Source organism: Macaca thibetana, chromosome 11 (assembly GCF_024542745.1).
Source record: "Macaca thibetana thibetana isolate TM-01 chromosome 11, ASM2454274v1, whole genome shotgun sequence".
NCBI classification, from domain to species: domain Eukaryota; kingdom Metazoa; phylum Chordata; class Mammalia; order Primates; family Cercopithecidae; genus Macaca; species Macaca thibetana.
In genome coordinates, this window is record NC_065588.1 from 123511694 (window position 1) to 123529987 (window position 18294).

An 18294-nucleotide genomic window follows, 5' to 3' on the forward strand; every position below is an offset into this window, starting at 1 on the left:
AACCTCCACCTCCTGGGCTCAAACGATTCTCCTGCCTCAGCCTCCCGAGTAGCTGGGACTATAGGTGCCTGCCCACCACACTCGGCTAATTTTTGTATTTTTAGTAGAGACGGGGTTTCTACTAAAAAAAATGTTGGCCTGGCTGGTCTTGAACTCCTGACCTCGTGATCCACCCGCCTTGGCCTACTGAAGTGCTGGGATTACAGGCGTGAGCCACCGCGCCCCGCCATACACTTCAATATTAAAAGCCAAAAGTTTACATTATGAGGGGACCCTAGAAGGACCTCCACTAGGATCATTAACAAAGCAAGAATGTGAACAATTTTCACTATTATTTCACAATGTTCTTTAGGAACTAGTTAGGGCAATTAGACAAAAGGAAACAATTTGTACATAAAGACTGAGATGAAGATATAAAACTCCATAGGCAGAGAACCTGATCATACATCTAGAGGATCAATGATAAAACTAACATAAACGCTAAAGGATTTCAGCAAGAGAGCAATGTACAACATTAACATACAAAAATCAATAACATTTATAGACACAAATATTCACCAGTTAGAAGATAAAATGAATCCATGGATCTCATTTATTACAGCAACAAGAAATAAATACATTTAAGAATAAATGCGGCCGGGCGCGGTGGCTCAAGCCTGTAATCCCAGCACTTTGGGAGGCGGAGACAGGCGGATCACGAGGTCAGGAGATCGAGACCATCCTGGCTAACCCGGTGAAACCCCGTCTCTACTAAAAAATACAAAAAAACTAGCCGGGCGAGGTGGCGGGCGCCTGTAGTCTCAGCTACCCGGAGGCTGAGGCAGGAGAATGGCATAAACCCGGGAGGCGGAGCTTGCAGTGAGCCGAGATCTGGCCACTGCACTCCAGCCTGGGCAACCGAGCAAGACTCCGTCTCAAAAAAAAATAAAAATAAAAATAAATGCACCAGAAATGTTTGAAGCCAACAAGCAGAAAAGTATAAAACTCTCCTGAAGAATAGCTATGTTCTTCCTTGTTCTAGGTAGGGCATCTTTACATCATTGATATTTCAATTCTTTCTGACTTAATGTATAACTTTAATGTGACCCCAATAAAAATTGTAATGAACTTTTTCTTGGAGCTATACAAGCTGATATTAAAATTTATATAGCAAAAGAAATAAAGCAGAAGAACCAGGAAAGAACTGAAATGCAAGTCTGGAAGGGAACCAGTCACACCAGGTACTAAATCAAAGAGGGCAGTGAGGAGCTGGCGCAGGGGCAGCCTGATCAATGGGACAGGACAGGGAGTCTCAAAATAGCCACAACTGCATGTAAATATCTAGTGTGTGGTTACCATTGTATTCAATTCATGGGGGCAAAATAGAGACTTTTAAATAAATGGTGTTAGAATAAATTATAGTTATTTGTTCAAAGAGTTATAATTATATCAATTCCTTACACCATGCACCAGATAATCCTCCAAATGGATTAGACTGAAATGGAAAGGAAAAAAGGGTGAATTCCTATATCATCTGGGTCTAGGTAAAATCTTTTCAACTATGACCAAGTTCCATATGTAACTGAAAAATTAAAAACTTGACTACATATATGTATGTGTGTGTGTGTGTGTGTGTGTGTGTGTGTGTATTTACTTTCATGGCAAAAATAATCCATTATAAGGAACACAAAAAGACAAATAATAAACAGGAAAAATGTTGATGACATATACTGCAAACTCCAAAATCATAAAGACATTTTAAATAATGAGAAAAAATGTAAAATGCTGTAGAAAATTTTGCAAAAATGATGACTGGACAGCTCAGAAAGTGAAAAAATACCTCTTAACTGTATGTAAAGTGTTTAACTTCACACATACTAGGAAAAATTAAAATAAAAATTATTCTGAGATATATTCTACCCATCAGATTGACAAAAAGCCAAAAGCTTTGACCGTAGACTCTTTTGACAAGGTTGTCAGGGGGAAAAAACAACTCTCCAACACTGGTATCAAGAATGCAAATTACTTAACTCCAGAGAAAGAGTAATTGGCAATTTCTAATAGAACTATGTATGCATTTATGTTTTGGCCTAGAAATGCCACTTCTAGGAATTCATCCTAAAGACATGCATCTAATCATACAAAAAATACATCTGCACAGATTATGCATTGCAGCATGATTTGTAATTGCAAGATATTAGAAACTGCCTAAATATTCAAGTATGGGAGAGCAGTTGAATAAACTGGGCTATCTACTGCGGTTGGGTATTCTGCAGCTGTTAAAAAACATGCAGACTTTTTATTTTTTTAATGAACTGATATAGAATGCTCTCCAGGAGATGTTAACTTTCAAACAATTTAAAAGGTAAGTGCAAAAGACGTTATAAATTATTCAGCTTTAAAAGGAAACAGTATTATGACAAACGCTACAACATGGCGGTAGCTTAAGGACATTATGCTAATTGACATAAGCCAGACACAAAAGGACACATATTGTATGATTATGCGCATATGAGGTACCTAGAATAAGCAAATTCCTGGAGACAGAAGACAGAATGGTGTTTGTCGAGGGCTGGGGAGAAGGGAGGAATGGGGTGCTATTGTTTAATGAGTACAGTGTTTCAATCTGGAATGATGAAAAGGTTCTGAAAATGGATGGGGGCGATGGTTGCAAACAATGTGAATGTAGTTATTGCCACAGAACTGTACACTTAAAAATAATTAAAATGACACATTTTGTTATGCATTTTACCACATTTAAAAATATATTTAAAAGAACTTATATAGCATGCTACATTTTATGTAAGATAAAAGAAAAAATAGGAGAATGTGCATATATCTGCATATATTTACAGAAATAATTACAGAAATGTATTAGGGCTCTCCAGAGAAGCACAATCAACAGGATACATCTGGATATATATATATTTATTTTATTTTATTTTTGAGACAGAGTTACACTCTTGTTGCCCAAGCTGGAGTGCAATGGCACGATCTCGGCTCACCTCCACCTCCACCTCCCGGGTTCAAGTGATTCTCCTGCCTCAGCCTATCGAGTAGCTGGGATTACAGGTATGCACCACCACACCTGGCTGATTTTGTATTTTAGTAGAGATGGGGTTTCTCCATGTTGGTCAGGCTGGTCCCGAACACCAGACCTCAGGTGATCTGACCGCCTCGGCCTCCCAAAGTGCTGGGATTACAGGCGTGAGCCACCACGCCCAGCCTATATCTGGATATTTAAGAGGAGATTTATTATGGGAATTGGCTCATGCAGTTTTGGAGGTTAAGTCCCATAATATGCATCTGAAAGCTGGAGAACCTGGGAAGCCAGAGGTGTAGTTAAGCCTGAGTGGGGCTGAAGGCCTGGGAACTAGGGGAGATGATAGTGTAACTTTCAATCTGAGGCCAAAGGGCTGGGAGGCAGAAGGAGGTCAGGGTGCAGGTACAACACGTATCTGCTGGTGAGAGACTCTGTCTGAGTCCGAAGGACTAATACTAGGAGTTCCAATGTCCAAGAATAGAACAAAGATCTTCCAACTCAGAAAGACTGAATTCATGCTTCCTCCATCGTTTTGTTCTATCTAGGCCCTCAGTGGATTATATAATATCACCCCCATTGATGAGGGCAACTTTTCTTAGTCTGCTGATTCAAATGCAAATTTTTTCTGGAAATATCTTCACACATGTACCCAGCATAATGTTTACCAGCTATCTGGGGATCCCTTAGCGCAGTCAAGTTGACACATAAAATTAACCATCTCAAGAAAGAATAAACCAGAAAACGAGCTGATTACCTAGGAGAAGTGGAGAGAATGAGGTAGAAAGAACATCATACGTACTCAAAAATTAATGTTATATGTACTCCAAAGTAAAATTAAATCTATAGGAATGATGAAGGGAAAAACAACATTTCAAGCAGGCTAAAACAAATGAACCTATATCATTACAGGGAAACTGGGGGAAAGGGAGGGAAGGAAGAGGAGAGGAAGGACACGTAGGAATCAAATTGAGCAAAATATTAACAATAAGTGAATCTGGGCAAAAGTGTACAATTAGGATTTTTGTACATCATTTCTTTTTGAATATTTTTATTAATCCAAACTATTTTCCCAATTAGACAGGTAAAAAAGAAAAAAATTTAAAAGACCAACAACCAAAACAAAACAATACTGCGGAGACCTGGCTTCTGCTCTTGCTCTCAGCCTGGGGTTTTGCCTGGCAGCAGGGTGGCTTTGTGTGTGAAATCCTAGCAAGGCTTCTCTGATGACACCCGCCCACACTGCTACTGCAGGAGACCTCCACTTTTAGCAATGACTGTTATTACAGAACAATGCCTGGAGACATTTAGACTTCTAGAAATTTTGTTGTCTTTCTTTTGACAACTCAGCTCTCACTCTAAGAACAGGTGAGGCAAAGATTAGGAAACAAAGAAAATAAAAAGAAACCAAGAAAAAACAATCCAGATGCTTTCTTGAGCTTTTGCTCCATTTCTCTGCATAGATTACATCATTCACATGTCCAAATCAAAGTTACTTTAACCCAAAATAAATCAGTGAGTGATTTATGGTATTTTTGCATATGGAAAGAAACAAAGCAATGTTTTTCCAAAATATGTCTTGTTTTCACTTTGTTCCACAATGCATTATAGTAATATTGTAATATGTCTTAATACCTACATTTTGAGCACCTACTTTAAACACTTTATGTCACTTAATCTTCAGAATCACCCTATACATTATGTATTAGTATTATTATCCCATTTTATAGATAAAGAAATGGAAGCTAAAATATACCAACTCCTTGTTCAAGGTCAAAAGCAAAACCAGGAGTGTCTCATTTGGAAGACTACACCTTCATCTATTGCACCATTTTCCCTTCCAACCATTTTAGTTAAAAGAAAAAAGCAACGTCTCACTAACTCAAACCAGTTTCCACTTCTACAGAACATTCTAGTTCTTTTGATTTGGGACATTCTGCATTTTTATCTAGATTTTGGTTCACAGAATTGCTCCCAAATAAAATTTTAAAATATTAACATTGTTTAGTTAAACAGAGTGAGATTAAAAGTGGATATAGTTTCACCAATGGAGAAAACAATGTTTATTATTGTAGACTTCTATTTTCTACTTCTTTCTTTCTGCCAATGCATGAATGCCTGGACACACACACACACACACACACACACACACACACACAATTGACCCATAGCTTGGCTCGACATCATTAGACTCCTTTCTTCTACAAAGATCATACTGTTAAAATCAGAACTGAAGGTTTACATGAGCACAATTTCAAACTGAAAATAATGGGCTCCTTTGCACACCCATTAAATAAGAGCAAATATATGAAAACAGAGTGTCTTGAATTTTATAGGTGCTGGATAATTGTGAGCTGATCCCTCTGATCTTCTCCTGGTAGTTTCTCTACTTGGATGATGGTCAAGTTCTGTAATATTCTGATGACAGAAGAATGGGTTTTGAGCCTACAAATTCACCCACCCACATTGCCCCTCTCATCTACAGGAACCTTCCATGCTTTTTCCAAAATTGTGTCCCAAATAAAGAACAGCAAAAAAAAAAAAAAAAAAAAAAAAAAAGTTTGTTTTTTATTTTGTTTTTTGCTTGTAAGGACATCCAAATATTTTATCCAGGAATCATAATCACCATCAGTGCAATTAGGTATCTATTTAAACTTCTGGCTGTGATAAATGACAACTGAGGTCATTTCAAGATGAGTCATCCCAAGTTGCCTGCAAATACAAATCTCAAGGTGCCACCTGGAAGAGCTGTGCTGTCCAAACTGAGAGATGTGGTTTTAAAAGGCCAGCCAAGCTCCCATTCATTCATGAATCCACGCATTCATGGATCTCCACAGGGGAATAAGTCACTCAAAGCATTCCACAGGCTAGGCTGCTCTAGCCACAAGAACGTTTTGCTTAGAATTCTGGATGCTAGACTTTCACTGAACCGTTAAAAATGGTACCAACAGTGTCGTGTGTCTCGAATAGAGCACAGAAGCAGCTGCTCCTCTTGGAAGGGACCCTGGCTTTCCAGTTGACCAGTAGTCACCACTCAGTATTGTCTCCCACAAGCTCACAAGTTCACTTCATTCATTGTTCTGTGTCACCTTCCTGGCTCATGGGGGCATCTGACCTATATTTCAGTGCCTTACGAAACTCTGATGAACAAGCAGATTCCAGAAACACATACTTAACACATAGTATTTGCTAGGCATTCTGAGAAATAATACAAAAGACCCGGCTCCTATGTAACAGGAAAGAAAGCTGACATATATAAATTACAGCAACAGAAGATAAAAGTCAAAAAGAATGGCAAGAGAGACACAAAATTATTGAAAAATTTTTTTTCACTAGAGAGGAATATTGGGAAAAGATTCATGCACGCAGTGCCATGAAAGTCAGGCCCTGAAAGACAACACAGATTTAGAGATGCAAGGACAGAGAAGAGATGCACAGACTGGAGGAAACAATCATGGAAACAATGACGAGGGTCGCTCAGGAAATACTGAGATGCTGCAGCTTTCAGAGACACAGTATACAGGAGAGACTGAAGGAAGGCAAGGGGGGAAGCTGAGTTGGAACTGATGGTAAAGATCGTGAAACGCCAGGCCAGTAGGCCAATCTTATTCCATATGCATTGGGGGAACATTGAGCTGGGTGTGACATGACCTGAGCTCTGTCTTAGAAAGGATTTTGTGGCAGAGAGGAGAGTAATTTAAAGGGAGACACAGATGGCCCAGAAAGAATGATTAGGAGATGATATTAGTTTATCACTGCTGTACAAATGACCACCACCACAGTGGCTTAAAACACATTTATTGCTCTATCATGCTGGAGGTCATAATTCTCAAAATGAAGGTGTCAGCAGGGCAGCATCCCTGCCAGGGCTCCAGGAGAGAAATCCTTTTCTTGCCTCTTCCGGCTTCTAGAGGCTATCTTCACTCCTTGGCTCAGAGTAACTTCCTCCATCTTCAAGGCCAACAGAGTCAAATGTCTCCCTCTCTTCTTCTTTCTCCCTCTCCCTTCCTTTCACCTCTGCATCCACTGTCATATATGTGTCTTGTTTCTCATCCTCCTGTCTCCCTATTTTGATTATATTTAGCACTTGCTTGGATAATCCATAATAATTTCCCCATCTCGAAATCCTTACCTTCAGCACACCTGCAAAGTCTCCTGTGCCAGGAGACAGGTCCCAAGGATTAGGATATAGATACTGTTGGGGGCCAAGGATTCCGTCTCCAGAGACAAAAGCCACAGACCAGAACGAGGCAGTGCTATCTGCAGTAAGGCAAAAACAGTACACACAGGGATGGGGCTCAGCCCCATTGCCTCCTTTCCCTCTGTTCTGTACCTAGAGGTAGACAGAGGAGATGAGGGCTCACAGTTGTGTATACTGTATCCAACAGGACTCTGGTTAAAAATAGCAGGAACACCACTCGAATGCCTTCAGCAAAATGTGGTAATTAATCAACTATTAATCAGCTCACAGTTGATTAATGAATTAATCAGAATGAATCTGTTGTCACTGGGAAGACTAGGGTTAGCGCATCCCTTGGTTCTTTGATTAGACTATCAGCAAGCTTGTCTCCTCTCTCAATGTGTCTTTCCTTGTATGGGCTTCATTCTCAAGCAAACCCTCTCCATCGGTGATGTTTAGGAGCTGCGTATCTTCACTGACACAGCTCCACCACCCCAATAGAGAGGTGCCACATTCTTCCCAACAATCCCAACAGAAGGCTCCTGCTGAGCCTCACTGGGTAAACTTAGGGCACGTGCCCATCTCTGACCTAATCGGTCTTATCAGCAGGAGAGAATTTGCTGACTGGCCAGGTCTGTCACAAGCTCACTCCCGAAGCAGGGAGGTGGCGAAGAATCACCCACTATTTACAGGCACTGCTTAGAGGAGGAAAGACATTCTTAGTAGAACATTATGGTGGTGTGATCTGAAAAGGAAAGGAAAAGAAGCCATAAACAGCAGATACCTACTTATTGGACAACAGAAGAAACAAAACAAGATAAAACCCTTCCCAAGGGTTCTTTCCTGGGCGCTCAATTCTAATTCTCTTCCACCTGTCTGTGCCTAAATAGAGAGGGGAGCCTTAGGCACATCAGGTGGTCTTGTGCCTGCATCCCACTGCCTTGTTTGGGATTACAGTTTCCTGTTAGCCTATTTAATTATCTCAGTTCATATGCTTTTGGCAGGAGTTTAAAATAAATTTACAACTGAGTACTTTCATTCCAGCCAAGCCACAAGACCTGCTGACAACTCTTTAATTGAAAAAGTGTTTTCAATTTTCAAAGAGACCTGGGATTATATTAAAAAATGATCTGGCTCTTCTGTCATTGCCATTACGCTGTATCACCTGACAGGTCCATCAACATTGATTTGATGTTAAAAATGTTTGATACTGCTGGCCAGGAGCTACATTATTCATACACAAATACATACTTATATCAATAATGTATACAAATAGATTTCTTCCTCTAAATTATATTTAGTGACTTAGGAGTTGGTCCATAAGACACATTCGGTAATAAAAAAATTTTAATGTTGCTGTTAAGGATGTGAGGATACAGTTTGGTCAATGACGGTGTACCCATTAAATGACATATTATTCAGCAGTTAAAAAGCCACTTCCCAAAGCTTACCAGAAAATGTTTCTGAGCTATATTTTATACTTAAAATGCTGATAAATATGAAAATATATGTATTAATATATGACAAGGCTCAAAGTTAACATGTTGAAAAGGATGTACAATGAACGTTGTTCTACCACTCCTGTCATTTGGCCCCTTAGTTCCTTGCCCAAACAATTGTTTCCTTTTTGTGTGTGTCCTAACAATGTGTTTACATAAGCAAATATATTTATACATGTGTGTATTTATGGGTACATACGTTTATATATGTATGTGTATTTGTATGTTATAAAATTATATTTACATAGACAAAGGTGACCTTAAGACAACACACGGCTATGCCCTGTGCAGGTCCACTTACAAGTGAGTTTTTTTAAATAAATATATTACAAAATGATTTGGAGATTTTCAGCAATCTGGAAACCTCACAAACCATGTCACCAATAAATAGCAAAACAAAATAAGAAAAAGTTAGGTATGTCATGAATGCATAAAATATACATATATACCAGTCTATTTATGTGTTAATCAACTGTTGATGTTATCAGTAAGGCTGTCAGTCAACAGAAGGCTGTTGGTAGCTAGGTTTTGAAAGAGTTGAAAATTACGTGCAGATTTACTGCCATGTGGGGAGTTGGTGCTTCTGATCCCTGCATTGGTCAAGGATCACCTGTATCAGTATGAGTAGTTACATGTGTGTGCATTCTGAAATACTATGGTAATAGAAGAAAAGGAAAGTGTGGAAGAACAGATACGATTGGTTCCAATTTGTGTGAAAGAGGAAAAATCTAAATATATGTGGGCGTGTAGGTATAGTTGCTATTTAGAAGGACAAACAGGAATGGCATAAGAGAGAAAAAAATAGTTTCAGCTGTTTACATTTTGCAATTTTTCAAATGTCTGTTACTTGCACATATGAAAGTTTTAATGAAAAATCTATTTTTCAGGGCTTTGATATTCATGACATTTCTTCCACTTATAAACACACAGTGTCTTTCTCTTTCCTAGAGTCTGGCTGGCCTGGAACGTGCCATGACTGTAGAATACAATAGGAGGGAGACTGTACAAGCTCCAAGCCAGCTTTTCTGATACCTACAGCTTCTGGTTCTTCTGGAGGAGAAGTCAGCCACTAGGTAAGAAGTCAACTCACACTGAGGCTGCCATGCAGGGAGGAAGCCTAAGCTAGCCTGGTGGGGAGGCCACATGGTGGCCAACCGAGGAACCCAGTGGACAGGGCAAATTGAGACCCCAGACATGAAACCAGCTGAGTCATCCCAGTCCTTTGTATGATTACAAGCTCCCATTATTATGGCTCAAAGATGGTCCATATCCCCTCTCCCCTGAGCAAATTCTCACCCAAAGAATCATGAGGTACTAAAATGGTTGTTCTTTCACATTACTATGGTTAGAGGTGGTTTGTTACATTACGACAGACAACTGAAGCAAGCATGCAGAGCCTTACTTTCCGGAAATTGAGAAGGATAGTGCAGGTTTGTGTGGATGAGAAGCAAACACAAGTATTTATGTCACCTTTGTGGCTGAGAAGTGTTGCAGGTACGATTTTAAAAGCCCCATGGATAAACAGCTCATGTAGGTCCAAGTCCAGGCTTTGAATGCCCTACGGTTCCCTTGTTGGAAGCACCAGCCTCAACGTGAATAAACCAAATGTGCTGATCACCCTGTATGCCATTGGGTGACACAGAAGGTTTTAACAAGAGAGCATCTCCTCTACCTCACTGTGAACTAAAGAAAGACAAATCATGACTCCTTGGAACTTCATTTTCCCCTAGTATGGAGACGTTCTTATCCTGGGACAACTCCAATGTCTTACTGAAAGCATCAAATAAGATAACTCTGGGTGAAAGTGTTTTATACACTGTAAAGTGTGGTACAGACCTGGTGACTTTCCAGATCCTATTTTGAAGATAAAACAATTATTCAGACCTTGAATTACAGCAGAACTAACAAATAGGAGGCAGGCTGGCATAAGACCTAAGATTGTGTGTGGCACAGAGCAACTGTCTGGACTGACACCTTGGCTTTTCTATTTATTTCCCGCGTGGCCTGATGAATGTGACTTTATTTCTCTGTAACTTACTTTGCTTATCTATAAAATAAGGATGTTAATACCCACCTCTCACGGTGCCGTAAAACTTACATAAGCAAATACCTTTGAAGTGCTTCAAACAACATCTGGCACATAGCAAGTGTGTTGCTGCTATTTTGATTATAATAATAATGTAAAGCTTTCCATATCTTTATGTTCTTCCAAACACTTTTGTTTTGATGAGAGAGTGGTTGAGTCATAACATTTGAAACTTGGAATGACCTTACTATTGATTCATCTAACCCAACCCTCTTCCGGTATCAATAGCCTCATCAATCATCCCTCACGCTTGCACATTTTCTGAAATGGGAACTCACTATCTCCCTGGTAGCCTCTATCCTTGTTGTGGAGCTCTGATAATTTGCTTCAAGTAAGTGTCCAACACTGAAGTTGCTGAGTCAGATGGCATATTCACTCACAAGCCTTTCAATTCTAGTTCCCAATGTGTCCTTAAGAAAAGTGATATTCATACACAGTACTACTCATAAAGTGACCAATTCAACACGACTTGAAGAAAGGAGAGTTGTATTAAAAGCCACTTTCCAGTTTGAGCAACAAAACAGTAACTATTCCTCATTCCTATTTTATATTCATTACAGAACTAATGAAGCTGAGTATTTTTTCTCAAATGTTGACTGCCTTACTTTTTCCATTTTGACTTGCCTATTAATGTCCTTTATCTATTTATTGATGCATTTGCTTTTACCTTGATTAATTTATAAATTTCCTTAAACATACTCATTCTTTGTTAGAAAGTTTGAAAATAGTTTCCCCAACATGTCATTTACATTTTAGTTTTGATTTTGGTCTAATGTGATAAACAGATATTTTAAACTGTTTTGTAGCTAAGTTATTTTTTATGGTTTATTCTTTAGCTTGTATGATACAAAAATCTCCCTTGCCTATACATCACACCAATATTTACTTCCTTGTTTTTCTCTGCTCATTATAAGGGATTTCATTTTGACATGACGACTAATGCATTTTGTGGCACTAAAACCCATGAGGTTATCCTTCTCTCATTCCAATAAGACCAGGGGGTATTTATTGCTTCACAAGGGAAGGGCAGTTAAAAGGGAAATAAGACACAGAAATATGGAGTGTGTGTCGGTGAGAAGGGCCCCGCTTTCAGCCATCTATCTTCCCTCAACAATCCTCAGCCTTCACCTGGCATGTCCCAGGACAGGAACAGAGTCCTGCTGTCTTTCTAAGGGAATGTCATGGAGGGGTGCCAAGGCTTCAATAATTTGTTCTAAAAATGGCTTTGGAGAAAGATGTCATGATGTGTTTTTAGTTAGTTGCACCTGAGACAGCTACAGACTTTAATCTCATCAAGTGCAGTGACTGGAGCAGCCAAATATTTTTCATAAGAAAAATGGGCAAGAAATGACTGCAAGAAAGCCCAGGAGGTAGATGCTTTCTCATCAAGGCAAAGACAATCCTCGGCACTGTCTAAGCTGTCACATAATATATAGACGTAAGTCCTGTACCATTACCAGAGACACAGGGATGACGGAAAAAACTTAAAATTAAAAAAAAAAAGATTAAAAGAGCCTCATCACGTCAACACCTATCAAGATGTCAGCCTTGTGAGACTCAACAGAGAACCTGGTCATGTGTGCCTGGACTTCTGGCCCCCAGAACCATAAGCTTATAAATTGTAAGCCTCTAAATTTATGGTAAGATTTTAGGCAGCATAGAAAACTAATATGTAAGAGTTATTTGATAATGGCTTGACAAGTTGAGGAAGCATTTGCTGTACATCTCACATGAGCTGCTTTAGTAGAGCAATACCCAGCACTGTCTGATCTCTCTCTCTCTTTCTCTTTCTCAAACACACACACACATAACTGATGCAATGCGTGTGTGATGTAACTCCAGTACAGAAAAAGAAGGTCTACCTATTTAGAAGCAAGCCCACCTGGAATCCAGATGTTGATTTCTAATACCATTCTACCATGAAAAGAACCCCAGTTTCCTGGGAAAATGGCTGATTCTAGAACTGAGACAGAGAATACACAAAATGAGGCTGGAGCATGTTGTGTGAGAAAGTAAGAAAGTCCTCAAAAGAAAAAAAATCATTGTTGGGGGTATGCAAAGGTACAGACTGAAAGAGCTCTCAGCGGCCAATGCTAGACAAATTCATGCAACAAAATAAATAAAATATTTTTGGGTAACCCAAAGTACAAAGAAAATATTCATGAGACATCTTGACATAAATGCTTAAATCAATCAATAGAAGAGAAGAAACAAGTCTCTTGTGCAGAATAATTCCAAGTAATTTATGTAGATTTTCTGCCCTCAAGGAGGTTCAGCATAACTCATCAGTCCTTCAGTGAGGACTGGACCTAAATAACCATAGCCATGATGACACGTCAGGACAGTTAGTTCTTTTTCAACCTAATTTGGCAAGAGCCCAAATCATTCTCATCTGTTTCCCATGGCTTTACGGAGTAAAAAAATAAAATTCTAAATACGAGTTTCTTCTCTGCCATCACTATTAGCATAACTAATACATACCCCATATACCCTACATGCAATGCTTCAAAGAGGGTTTTTCCCTGGGAGCTTCTATGGTAGGGAATTTCATTCTCACCATTTTACAATCCAGGAAAGTAAGGTGTGGGTTAGTGACACTCGTTGCAAGGTAACTCAGATATTAAGTAGTTGATTTGTGGTGGTTTTCTGGTGGAGGGCAGACCTACCTGTCCCCAGTTGCTCCCCACATGGGTTAGGATACTGAGACCAGTGTTGAGATTGTTGATCCAAAAATGCACCTAAAATGTATGTAACGGTTTATTAGTCACAAAATGGGACTTTTGGGGGACAGCAGGATTGTTCCTGGTACCAATGGAGCCCATGGCTTGAGTGGGGCAGAGGGTGGGGGATAGAGGGAGGGCAGCCTTGCCTCTGATTGCTAATGGGAGGCGGGCCGGGTGGGCTCCAGTGCACAGGTCCTGGTGTGCATGGCTCAACTCCCTACAGTGCTGAGGGAGGTGATGCTGGATTTTCTTACCGGAGCAGGTGAGGGGTGGGGCTTGAAAGGGAGGGGCCAACCATTAAAAATGCAATCAGATTCTGTATCACAGCAGTGATGTAGAACATTAAACTCAGCTCTTGGGACTCCGAAACCACTAGGGGGTTTCTACCCCGCAGCAGCTGCCATATACAACACGGTCATGGAGATGCACACAGACCACATGCAGGCAACGTCTTGCACTTTGAATATTACTCACCACTGTGATTCCTGGGCTGCATCACTCCTCACTAGTGAGCCTGTCTCCTAGGCACACTGGAGATGATCAAAGTCCCTATATTGTAGGACTGTCCTGAGAAGTAAGTGAGACAAAATAACAGAGATGCTTAACTTAGAGCCTACTGTGTTGTAAATGAATAAACATGGAACTCAGTTAATTATTATTCACTCAACAGCATCAGTCTATTTTCCTACCCACAGGGTTCTGCATCCAACCTCAGGCAAAGGTGCAAGTCATGGGGTTTTCCCAGTGAGTAGAATGGCTTGATGGAGGTGTCAACTCTACACCATGGCTGGGGAATATGGATGAGTAATCTGCTTAGCAGGACTTTACTGAACATTTTGTGTTTGTTTTGTTTTGTTTTTGTAATTGTGTGTGCCAGGCACCATTCTAGGTGCCACAGACACAGCGTGAATCAAGATAGGCAAGATTCCTGCCTTGTGCAGTGTACATCCAAATGGGACGAGTCAGTGATGCCCATGTTCACAAATAAATAAGCAAGGTGGCTTAAAACATTATCAGTTTGCTGTCTTATACTTTTAGAGGTCAGAGTCTAGAAATTGGTCTGTGTGGCTGAAATGAAGCTATCAGCAGGGCCGTGTTCCTGTTGCAGGCTCCAGAGGAACATCTACTCCTGGCTCTGTGTTCCTGTCGGAGGCTCCAGGGGACAGCCTACTCCTAGCTGTCTTTTCCAGTTTCCAGAGGCCACCTGCAGTCCTTTCCTTAGGTCCCTCTGCCAGCAATCCTGACACTCCAACCTCTGCTGTTGTGGTCACCTCTCCTCTGACTCTGACCCTCAATCCTTCTCCTTATTAGAAAACATGATTACACGGGACTCACACAGATAATTTTGGGTAATCTCCCAATTCAAGGCACTGAATCACATCTGCAAAGTCCCTTTGTACAAAGTAACATGTTCACCAGCTCCAGGGATTAGCATATGGACCTTTTTTAGGAGGCCCTACTACGCTTGCGTATTGCACAACTTTGTATATTAAACCAATGAAAACTGAGTTCAAATCAAAGAGCACACATTCAAATGGCCTACAATCACCAGGAAGATCAGATACATGGGTCAAAAGGAAGAGGCATAGCAATGGAAATTCACATTAATTTGCTCAAAGTGCCGTAACAAAGCCCCACAGACTGGGTGGCTTAAACAGCATAAATGCATTTCCTCACAGTTCTGGAGGCTGGAAGATCTGAGGTCAAGGTGTCTGCAGGGTGGCTTTCTTCTGAGGCCTCTCTCCTTGGCTTGTAGGTGGCCGTCTTCTCCCTGTGTCCTCACATAGCCTACTCGGTGTCTGTGCCCTAATCTCCTTTTCTTTCTTTTTTTCTTTTTCTTTTCTTTCTTTCTTTTTCTTTTCTTTTTTTTTTTTTTTGAGATGGAGTCTCACTCTGTTGTCTGGGCTGGAGTGCAGTGGTGTGATCTCGGCTCACTACAACCTCCGCCTCCGAGGTTCAAGTGATTCTCCTGCCTCAGCCTCCGGAGTTTACAGGCACCTGCCACCACACCCAGCTTTTTTTTTTTTTTTTTTTTTTTTTTCTTTTTTTTTTTTTGGATTTTTAGTAGAGATGGGGTTTCACCATGTTGGCCAGGCTGGTCTCAAACTCCTGACCTCAGGTGATCGATCCACTGGCCTCAGCCTCCCAAACTGCTGGGGTTACAGGTGTGAGCCACCGTGTCTGGTCCTAATCTCTGCTTCTTATAAAGACATCAGTCAGATTGGATTAGGACCTGCCATAACCTCATTTTTACTAAATTATGACTGCTCTAAAGACCCTATCTCCACACACAGTTACATTCTGATGTCCCGAAGGTGAGAAGTTGAACATACGTATTATGAGCACACACAATCCAGCTCAAGACAGAACCCAGAGCAGCAGAGTGGGCTGCAGTGACAGGAGGAGCAACTGCTCTGTCTAAGGGGGTGACAGCTCCAGCCAGGGGTGACCCCATAGAAATGTGGGCTCCTGAGACATAATAGTCTCCTGGATTTTCAACAGAAGTCCAATGAAGTTTTCATTTTGTTTGTTTTGTGTATGTTCTTGTTTACTGTTTAAATAAGCCATCCTGGATTAACAACCTGCATACCCAGAATCTCTCTTACCCCTCTGGACACGCTGTGGGAGAAGGGAGGGGCCTTCTCTTCTCCTGCTTTGTCTCACCTCCCTTGCATCCAGAGTGGTGATGAGTTATGGAGGGAGAAGACAGAAGATGTAACAAAGAGGCTACCTGTCTAGGACTGACATGAGATGGTGCAGGTACTCTCTGGGCAGGGCACGTGTTGAAAGGAGCTGTTTTTGCAAAACATCTCCATCCAAAAAAAGGAGTATGAGGGTACCACCCTTGACTCTTCCAGCTCCTACATTGGACTTTGACTTCCATGAGGGCAGCACAGGCTTGACTTTTGACTCTAACTCCTGTACAAGGCCAAGCCACAGACACAAGTCAGTTGATACCTGTTAAATTTATGAATAAGTCAAAGAAATGCCTTGGAAAGAGAAATATGTTCTACCAGGAAATAACCCTGAGAAACCTTGCAGGTCTGCAAGTGTGCTGAGGCTGCAGGGCCTCTGGGACTTCAGTCAAAGCACCCAGATGAGTGGGCGGCACCCTCTGCCTGCTGTATCTTGATGACAATGAGAAGGATGATCTCAGTTTCCTCTCTGAGCAAGAGAACCACAGATTTTAAAGGATCCGGCAATCTGTGTTGAGAAACCACCTACGAATGACTTGTTTTCATTGGTCTATATAGGAGTATCAAGAGCTCTTCAATTTCTTCCATAATTTCATCAGGATCCACTAATGAGAAAGACAGCTGAACCAAGAGATGGGAATTGCAGTCAACAAAATCAGAGAAAAGGAAAAGCTCTTTGATTTACTCACATTTTTTCCTTCCTTTTTCTGCAGTCTTATTTGGATGGGGAAAGCTAGCTCATGACTATTTCAATTCTGCCAAAACCTGAGAATGATGCCAAAATCCAACCGACAATATATTAACAAGATACAACTCTAAGGAAAGGTTGGCAGCACAATTACATGCACAAAGAGTAAGCAAATGCTAGCCTTTCTGTCTAATTGTCGCATGAGACGACATTCCACAGTTTCAGGCACATGCAAGTTACTTCAGGAATCAAAGTCCACTAAGGAAGACTGGGGATTTGTGATGTAATAGGAAACATTTCCAAGCCTTCATTACAGAGCCAGGGAAAACTGAGATTCCTCAAGCATCATGAAATGAGATCTTCCCCGAGTCTAAGAAGAGCCCACTAGAGAGGCATTACAGGTGTTTATGACTCTCTAGGACGCCAGGCAGGATTCAGGCTATAACCCCGGAGGCTGGTGAGGAACCTACAAACACGGGAGCCCTCAGAGCTGGGGCCAGCTCCTTCCCCATGACTTTCTCCAGGTAAATCCTCTGTGCACCTAAGGCCTGAAAGGCTCACAATAGGGTTAAAATAAAATCTCTCTTTCAGTGACAGGGTTGAATCTTCAAATGCCTGGTGATGCCTAAAACATACACAAACTTATTTGCAAGTAAGCACAAGTTAGAATGAACAGCCACTGCAGCACCCCAACACAGTACAATAAAGAATATTTCTGCTTCTGAAACAAAGGTGGGAAGTGGATTTCCTGCAATAATAAATTCGTTACTACGTGTTCATCCAGAGAACCAGACCCACCAAGAGCCACTGTCTGCAGGCCTAAGCATTCTCTGGATCTGTTTTAATGCAAATGAAATCTATCTTTTTTATTTTAAAAACAACATTGGAGTCATAGAAGAAAAATAAGAAAAGTTTCTCCTACAAGTGAAGTTTACTATTCATTTCTACCTCTTTTTCTGTCTAAAGTGGTCCATGCTGCCCTCACGGAAGTCAAAGTTGAGTGAAGGAACTGGATGAGTCAACATTGGTGTCCTCATCTAATCTCAGCCATTTAGGAATACAGGTGATTAAAGGCAGCTTCCTGGCCAGGCGCAGTGGCTCACGCCTGTAATCCCAGCACATTGGGAGGCCGAGGCGGGAGGATTGCAAGGTCAGGAGATCAAGACCATCCTGGCCAACATGGTGAAACCCTGTCTCTACTAAAAGTACAAAAATCAGCAGGGCGTAGTGGTGCATGCCTGTAGTTCCAGCTACTCGGGAGGCTGAGGCAAGAGAATCACTTGAACCTGGGAGGCAGAGGTTGCAGTGAGCCGAGATTGCACCACTGCACTCCAGTCTGGGGACAGAGTGAGACACAGTTTCAAAGAAAAATAAAAAAGCAGCTTCCCTTTCCTCAGCTCAGA

General features: G+C 41.0%; 1 long non-coding RNA gene across 1 annotated transcript in view; it reads right to left on the reverse strand.

The window, feature by feature from the left end:
• Positions 1-5635: 5635 nt before the first annotated feature.
• Positions 5636-18294, reverse strand: part of LOC126930966 (uncharacterized) — a 47514-nt gene continuing 34855 nt past the window's right edge. The window contains exons 3-5 of the long non-coding RNA XR_007717734.1: positions 13982-14074; positions 13451-13522; positions 5636-7944 (exon numbers count right to left, since the gene is read on the reverse strand). This is a non-coding gene — a long non-coding RNA (uncharacterized LOC126930966). The remainder of the gene's footprint in view (positions 7945-13450; positions 13523-13981; positions 14075-18294) is intronic.